Source organism: Dunckerocampus dactyliophorus, chromosome 2 (assembly GCF_027744805.1).
Source record: "Dunckerocampus dactyliophorus isolate RoL2022-P2 chromosome 2, RoL_Ddac_1.1, whole genome shotgun sequence".
NCBI lineage: Eukaryota > Metazoa > Chordata > Actinopteri > Syngnathiformes > Syngnathidae > Dunckerocampus > Dunckerocampus dactyliophorus.
In genome coordinates, this window is record NC_072820.1 from 11665203 (window position 1) to 11672229 (window position 7027).

At 40.1% G+C, this 7027-nt stretch overlaps 1 long non-coding RNA gene across 1 annotated transcript; it reads right to left on the minus strand.

Annotated features, from left to right (window-relative positions):
* Nucleotides 1–418: 418 nt before the first annotated feature.
* Nucleotides 419–5514, minus strand: LOC129173871 (uncharacterized). The gene is made up of 4 exons (XR_008567318.1): nucleotides 5097–5514; nucleotides 4420–4558; nucleotides 941–1075; nucleotides 419–864 (listed from the first exon to the last, which is right to left on the minus strand). It is a non-coding gene; the product is annotated as an uncharacterized LOC129173871 (long non-coding RNA).
* Nucleotides 5515–7027: the final 1513 nt, after the last annotated feature.

The following is a 7027-nucleotide window of genomic DNA, read 5'->3' on the forward strand; positions in this document are numbered from 1 at the left end:
GTATATAGTGAAATTTACACCCCTGCTCTCTGGAGATTGTTGCTGATGTCACCAACAGTTGTTTTAGGGTCTTTCTTTTCAGCTCTCACAATGTTTCTGTCGTCAACTGCTGATGTTTTCCTTGGTTTACCTGTTCAATGTCTGCACTTAGTTCACCAGTGTTTTTTTCTTCTTCAGGACATGCCGAGTGGTTGTACTGGCTATGACCAATGTTTGTGCAATGGTTCTGAGTGACACATGGCTTCCATCTTCTCTCAGATTTGTAATTTGTTGTTTTTCACCCATAGACACCTCTAAATGCAGTCTAAATGCAGGCTACACAGGCAAATCTGTCCTACCCAATCTGAAACTGAGCGCAGACATTCAATGCTATTTATTGATTGAATAAGCAATGTAATAGAACACACCTGGGTAACAAAACACACCTGTCAGTCATACATTTCAATACTTTTGCTCACATGTAAAATGGGTGGGTTCAAACAGAAAATTATATCTTTTAATTTGTGCAACCAATCCAGACACAAATACCTGGAATTGAACGCTGTAATGTCTGTAACATTGTGTGCGCCTTTAAAAGGTGGGGCCTGGGAAGTGACATGTGTGAAGTCAGCAGTACTTTATATATTGTACATGTGCACTGTATTCAGTTCAGAGGAAAAAGTAAATAGAAAATGTAAGCACCCAGTTTGATTATCCACAGTGGCATCTTCAAGTATATATGTGTGTGTGTGTGTGTGTGTGTGTGTGTGTGTGTGTGTGTGTGTGTGCATATGTGTATGCACTTACATAAACATGGAGTCACAGTGATGAGATATTCTCTCCCTCCATCTGTTCAGATGGCATTTCTGTCCTCAGAGGGCTACACTAGAGAGGGAGAGAGCAAAAGAAAGATAACTGTCTAGTGGTGTGACTCCATGTGGAAAAAACACTTTTAAATCACCTGTGGAGCACACTTGGCATCCATCCACCCATTTTCTATGCCATGTGTCCTCATAATGGTCATGGGTGAGCTGGAGCTATCCCAGCTGACTTCAGGTGAGAGGCGGTATACATCCTGGACTGGTCGGCAGCCAACCTCGGGGCAAATACAGACCAACAACTAGGGATGTCCAGTATACAGGAGATCCCCACACACTCACAATTCAGCATTCATGGCCCCGCAAATTCGCCAACATTGTTTTTTTTGGGGGGGCGTATCAATTACTCTTGTTTTTTCGGAATGTAATCTACTGTATTTGTGTATTTGCTAAGTTGCAGGCTTCCATGGAGAATTAAGGTACAGCAGACGTTCAGGTTACACAGACGGGTTCTTCATTGGTACATGTGCCACCCCTCCACAAAGTTTCCCAGACATCGTTTAGGTAGGTTTTACATAATCTTGATAACTAACACTTATCGCCTGGTCTGTACCAAACTGAAATAAGTCTCCAACTTCCAAGTCTGTTAAACAGTAAGGCTTGTGGTTGTCTTTCCAGTGCTTATAAAAGTATGTGTCTTTGTGGTGGTTCAAGTGTGTGTGAGGGCTTTTATTGTTCCACTCATCCTTATCTCCCCTTGGCGGAGAGCCTGGACCGTGTTCCCCCCTCAGCGATGTGACCCGAATCCTTAGATAAGAGACCACCCTAAAAATACCCCTGCTCTATTCTTCTCACCTCTACTGGCATGGAGTATCCTCAGGAGTCTGGACGGCCGAGGTGTTTGCTCTGCTAGACTAAAAAACACCTCCAGGCGCCTTCTGATGTCACAAAGGTTATTGCATTTCTGAAACCCCCACCATTTCTATTCTGTTCTGGCTTTTTGAGTCGGCCTGAACAGCACAAGTGCAACTCAGATTGTTACATCACAAGTTTCCTTATCATTTTTTTCCCACAATAATTCCTCATCACCCCCGCAGCTCCTGCAGTCACCCACACTGTGGACACACAGGGCAGATGGGATGTAGGAGGAGATGGAGAGGACACAAGCTTCTGGGCTCACAGATAATTCCACAACAAGTCATTTACTATAACTCTTCACAATAAACCAGCGAGGAGCACATTGTTGTACGCGTTTGAATGTCAGAAGGAATTGGAATAAACATGTTTGAAGAGGATGCCAAATGTATTTTGAGAGCTTTTCAAATTCTCTGCGGTGAAGAGCTATTACACAGACAGACAATGGTTCCTTTTTTAGTAGTTTTGAGGAAGTTTCTTGCTGATTTGTAATGTTTTAACTCCAAACACTCTTGCCACATTTGACATGTGAGGTTACAAAGCTGTCATTTACTTTTCCTTTTGTGCATATCTGTGTGTGAACCCTTGCCTTTCTTTCAACCCAAACCCACGCAGCTGACCAGAGGGGGTCTTATGTGGGTGGACAACTCAATGGTGATCCTTTCTCTTTACCCTCGCTCCTCGCCACCAACCCAACCCCCACCCGACTTTTCTCGCCCACAGGTGTTCAATAAGAAAGAAGGAAGAAGCCCTCAGGAGCAGTGTTGCCAGATAGAGAAAATCTCAAAATAATTCATTAAGAAATAATCACTGTTTTGTGGTTGAATACGGCCTAATATTAGTCAAAACATATGCATATATAAGCAAAATGTATGCATTCATATCCCAAATTAAGCATTTTCAATCATAAAAGTGGCTAAATGAACAAAAATACAAATATAAGGCCTTTAGAAGATGTTATATGTACTGAAGTGTAATATCTGTGACGTTGTGCGCACCTTTAAGAGGCGGGGCCTGGGAAGCGACGTGTGTGACGTCAGCTAGCTACTGTAGAGTTGCGGAGTGTTAGCATGGTTAGCAATGGGGAGAGTGTCATTGACTGGCGTAAGTTTTGGCTGACAGCAGCTCCTGTGTGAAGGTTCACTGGGGCATTGCAGTCGTATTCTACTACACTACATTGGGTAATACTAGTGTAAAATTGGCTATAGAAGTGTTATTTCATGTCTAGAGGGCTCTAATAATGCTAAAAAAAACATATTTAGGAGGTCTTAAACAGGTTTTCTATGGTCTAACTACAAAAATATCTCATTTATAAATAAGGAATCCTACTTCACTCTCTTGGTTATCGCATGGCCAAACAGTGCACCTGAAAAACTAGTTGAGTGCTCAAACAAAGTATCTACACATTGGTGACTCAGTCTCTGTCTCTGACACTATAGACAGATTCCAGCAAGGGGATCCTTTAATCGCATCTCTGATGAGGCATTCAGGCAAACTGAGTAATTCTGAGTGTTGGAGGAATCTCTGCTTTTTAAATTTAGTACAGCTACAAAAAAGAACTTTGATAAAAAAGCAGAGAAACATAATTGAATTCTAGAAAAAGTACAAAAGTAACATTTACTATTACAACAAATACAACAATTACAATTGGATTGTAATGTAATGGTTCTTTAGTTAACACAGGTTGTAGGGGGAACCGTTTATGGGAGACACATAACAGGAAGTGAGTAAGTCAGTGTGTGGAATGATGATTGCTCCTGCTGCTGAGGTTTATAATAAAATTCAATTGGGAAATATGGAACAAGGTTTGCTTTTATTAGTAGCAGAGCACTTTCAACCACAAGGGAATGAGTGAAAAACCCTCCCCTTTCTGATATGTTAATATGCTAATATTAACATATTTTCAAAGTGTGGCATAGTGAGCCTGCCCTTTGGGAATATAGTACAGTTCAGGCCTCCCCTATTTCTGAAAAAAAATATTTTTCTGGAGCATATTCTGTGGCATTTTCTTTTCCCCCATGTTTACTCGATCACTGGAGGAACTAAACATTTATCCGTTTTGCCTTTAAACAGAACGTCAGTTAAATATGTTTCTTCTTTATTTTGCTGAAGCTGCTGCTCAAGGGACACATATTCCTATTATTATATCAATTAAAATGTCAGTTTTGAATAATGGGGACTTTTAAGATGTAACCCCCCCCCCCCAAAAAAAACAATGAAGCAAACATTTTAAGATAACACATCTGTTGTATCATTTCCAGCTAAAATAAAAATGCACTTTAACTCACCATGTGACCGGAGTATTAATTATTTTAATTGGTTACCTTATGTGCACCCTTTACTAAGAAAACGTTTTCAAATTAACTTGATATGCTCGCTGCTAATCATTTAACTTGAAATATGCCGACCTCTTCAAGAATAACATGGTCCAGGTGAGAATAGTAAATATAGAGCATCACGACAAGGTGTTTTTCTCACCGAGGAGCGGCAAGCTGGTGATAAGAGGCTGTGTTTCGGAGGCTTAGCGAGGATTAAGCTGTCAAACCACACAATTGTCCAGTTTATCAAGTTACCTTTTCTTTTATCAGTAAACTCACACACACACACATGCACACACAAACACACAGGGGTGAAATTGAAGCCACAAGCTGCCCCCCGCCTTGGATCACACAATGCATGCATGTGACATTTAAGCAAATATACTTACCCCATTGTGTTATGACAGATGTTTGCCATTTTCAACCTGCTTGGAGTGGATTTGCCCAAACATGCAGCGCCCCCCATTGGCCAGACAAGGTAAACATGAATGACGTCATCAGCAATGTGGCAGGACAACGAGGAAGGTGCTAAATGTTGACGTGTGGAAGGGCAGAGGAGGGCAAAAGTCATAACGAGAACAACATTAGTCACCATCTCCCATGCTGTCTCAAGTACAAAGTACTAACTACTGTTTTGGTTGATGGAACTGAACAGAACTGAAGTCGATATAAAACATACACTCACTGCTCATGCTCGGTACACAATTGAATAAGAATAAGAGATTTCTAATCTTTCAGATATTTCGTCTGCTATTTTGGTTCCATTCATTTTGATTTAAGGCAATAGTACAATGGAATTGCCACCATTGTGCCAGCCGTTTTGCTTTTTCTTTGGCTTTTTGTGAGTTTCTTCCACCACAGAAAGCTACAGCACAGAAGAAAAGTACAATGAAGACCATTGAACCGTAAACGGATGCACAACTTGAGAAAGTTGTGGCTGCATGCAGCACCGGTGGTCGTATGCTAATGACTGACACTTGTTTGGTACACGTTAAACAAAGCCAGTGTGACATTTGAAGGTACACAGCTAGAAGTGACAAAAATAAACACGTTAACGTTAGCTTACCTTGGTGTTCCACATCTCTTCTTGCCCCCTGTCTCCTCTCGAGTGGCAGCTGCCACAGGACTAGAAGGACTAGAAGTAAATAACACTAGCGCCTCCTTGTCCCCCATTGTTGTTGTCTAGTTGTGATGCGTTCAATTAAGCATGGTTTTTGAAGTTTCCCAGCAGTGTTATGTGAAATGGAAAACAATTTTTCTGTGTATGCTTTTATGGAGATGTTTTACAAACAAACTGTAATATGACCCCCCTGAACTGAAAAAGCTTTCACGTCAATGTTGACTTCAAAAACAAATTAAACATGCGTGAGCATGGGAAAGCAGTAGACATGTATCTATCTATGCTCAGTATATTGCTAATAAAAAAGAAGGAGGAATGTACACCAGAAACTCACCAGCAGTGGACTTGTCGTATGCTAATTAGCCGCACAGCCATTTGGTACATGCATCCGTCTGGGCTGCTCGGCTATGGCTATGGCTAACTCAACAATAATGATGCCGTTCCGCCCTTCAAATTTCGCTGTTTTGTGGTTAAAAAAATATGGCAGTATAAGTAAATTTTACATAATTTTGGCCGAAATTAGGCATTTTTAAGCATAACCATGACTAAATTAACTCAAATACAAATATACGACATTTAGAAAATGCATTGATAGACATGCTGATATGTCATATTCTGGTTACTAGGTGTCAGTAATGTTGCATTAGCCACTGCAAGTAAATAAAAAAGAAACAAGGGCCTGTCCAGTGTCAACATGTGTGAATCTATACTGTGTCTTATTTTCTTTTACTATATCTACTATATTGTGTTATACAAGTCTAAAGGTGACCATAAAGGTGTTATTTCATATCTAGATGGCTATAATAGTGTTAAAACCCGTATGTAGAAAGTCATAAAAAGTTTTTTTCTGCTCCAACTACGAAAATGTATATTTAAAAATATTATATTTATATTCCATTTATAAATAAGGAATCTTACTTTGTGGAAATTCACATACCAATTAACCGTGATAACGGATGACTTGTACTGTACTACCCAATCAATGTAATATTTGAGGATATACAGCTAGAAACGACAAAAATAAACACACGTGCTAACTAGTTAGCTTACTTGCTGGTGGGCCTTAGCTTTGGATACTGCTGTTGTACACCAAGATGTCCACATTGCGGCCCTCAGACGTCCTAACGTCATCAAAGCTCAGCTTTATGCATTTACACACAGCGACAGCATGTGGGAAGAAGGATGTAGTGATAGAAAAAAAAGGAAAAATAAACGTCTATCTGTGGCAGCGTTGAATGAGTTATGTGAACGTTTCATTTTTGCATCTCATAGCACATAACTATGGTGCGTTCACGGACGTAAAAAAAAATGCAGAAAAGCTGGTTTCAACTGAATTCATGAAATGGTTAGTTTTTTTTAGTGCATGAAAACATACGGAGTGTAAAATTTGGTGGTACTGTAGGCAGACATACAGTGCAGTTTATGCAACATTTGCTGGATGACCCAAAATTTAAAAAATAACATTGCGATTGCCTGTAATGCATGTAACATGTTGAATGCACATACAACGTTCGAGTTAAAGACGTTGTGCATATGCGGTTCAGCTGTTCTACATTTGGATTTCTGCAGATGAACTGGGTCATGGCAAGCTTTATCACAGCTAAATAAATAAATTAAAAAAGCAAGATTGCTGATGAAGTAAAACACTCCTACGTGCACCCTGCACTTTATAAGGCACAGCATGAAATTATGACAGTGGATATTAGTCTTGTTCCCACTGGGAAAAGTATGGCAGTATGTGTAACAAATTAAATTCAGGCAATTATGCATGCATGGGATCTAAATATTCCATAATCTGCGGTGAAAGAGGGGGATGTATCTAAACTGAGGGAGGAGTAGTGCGATGCATGAAGATGTTTATGGTTGTGAACCCAGGA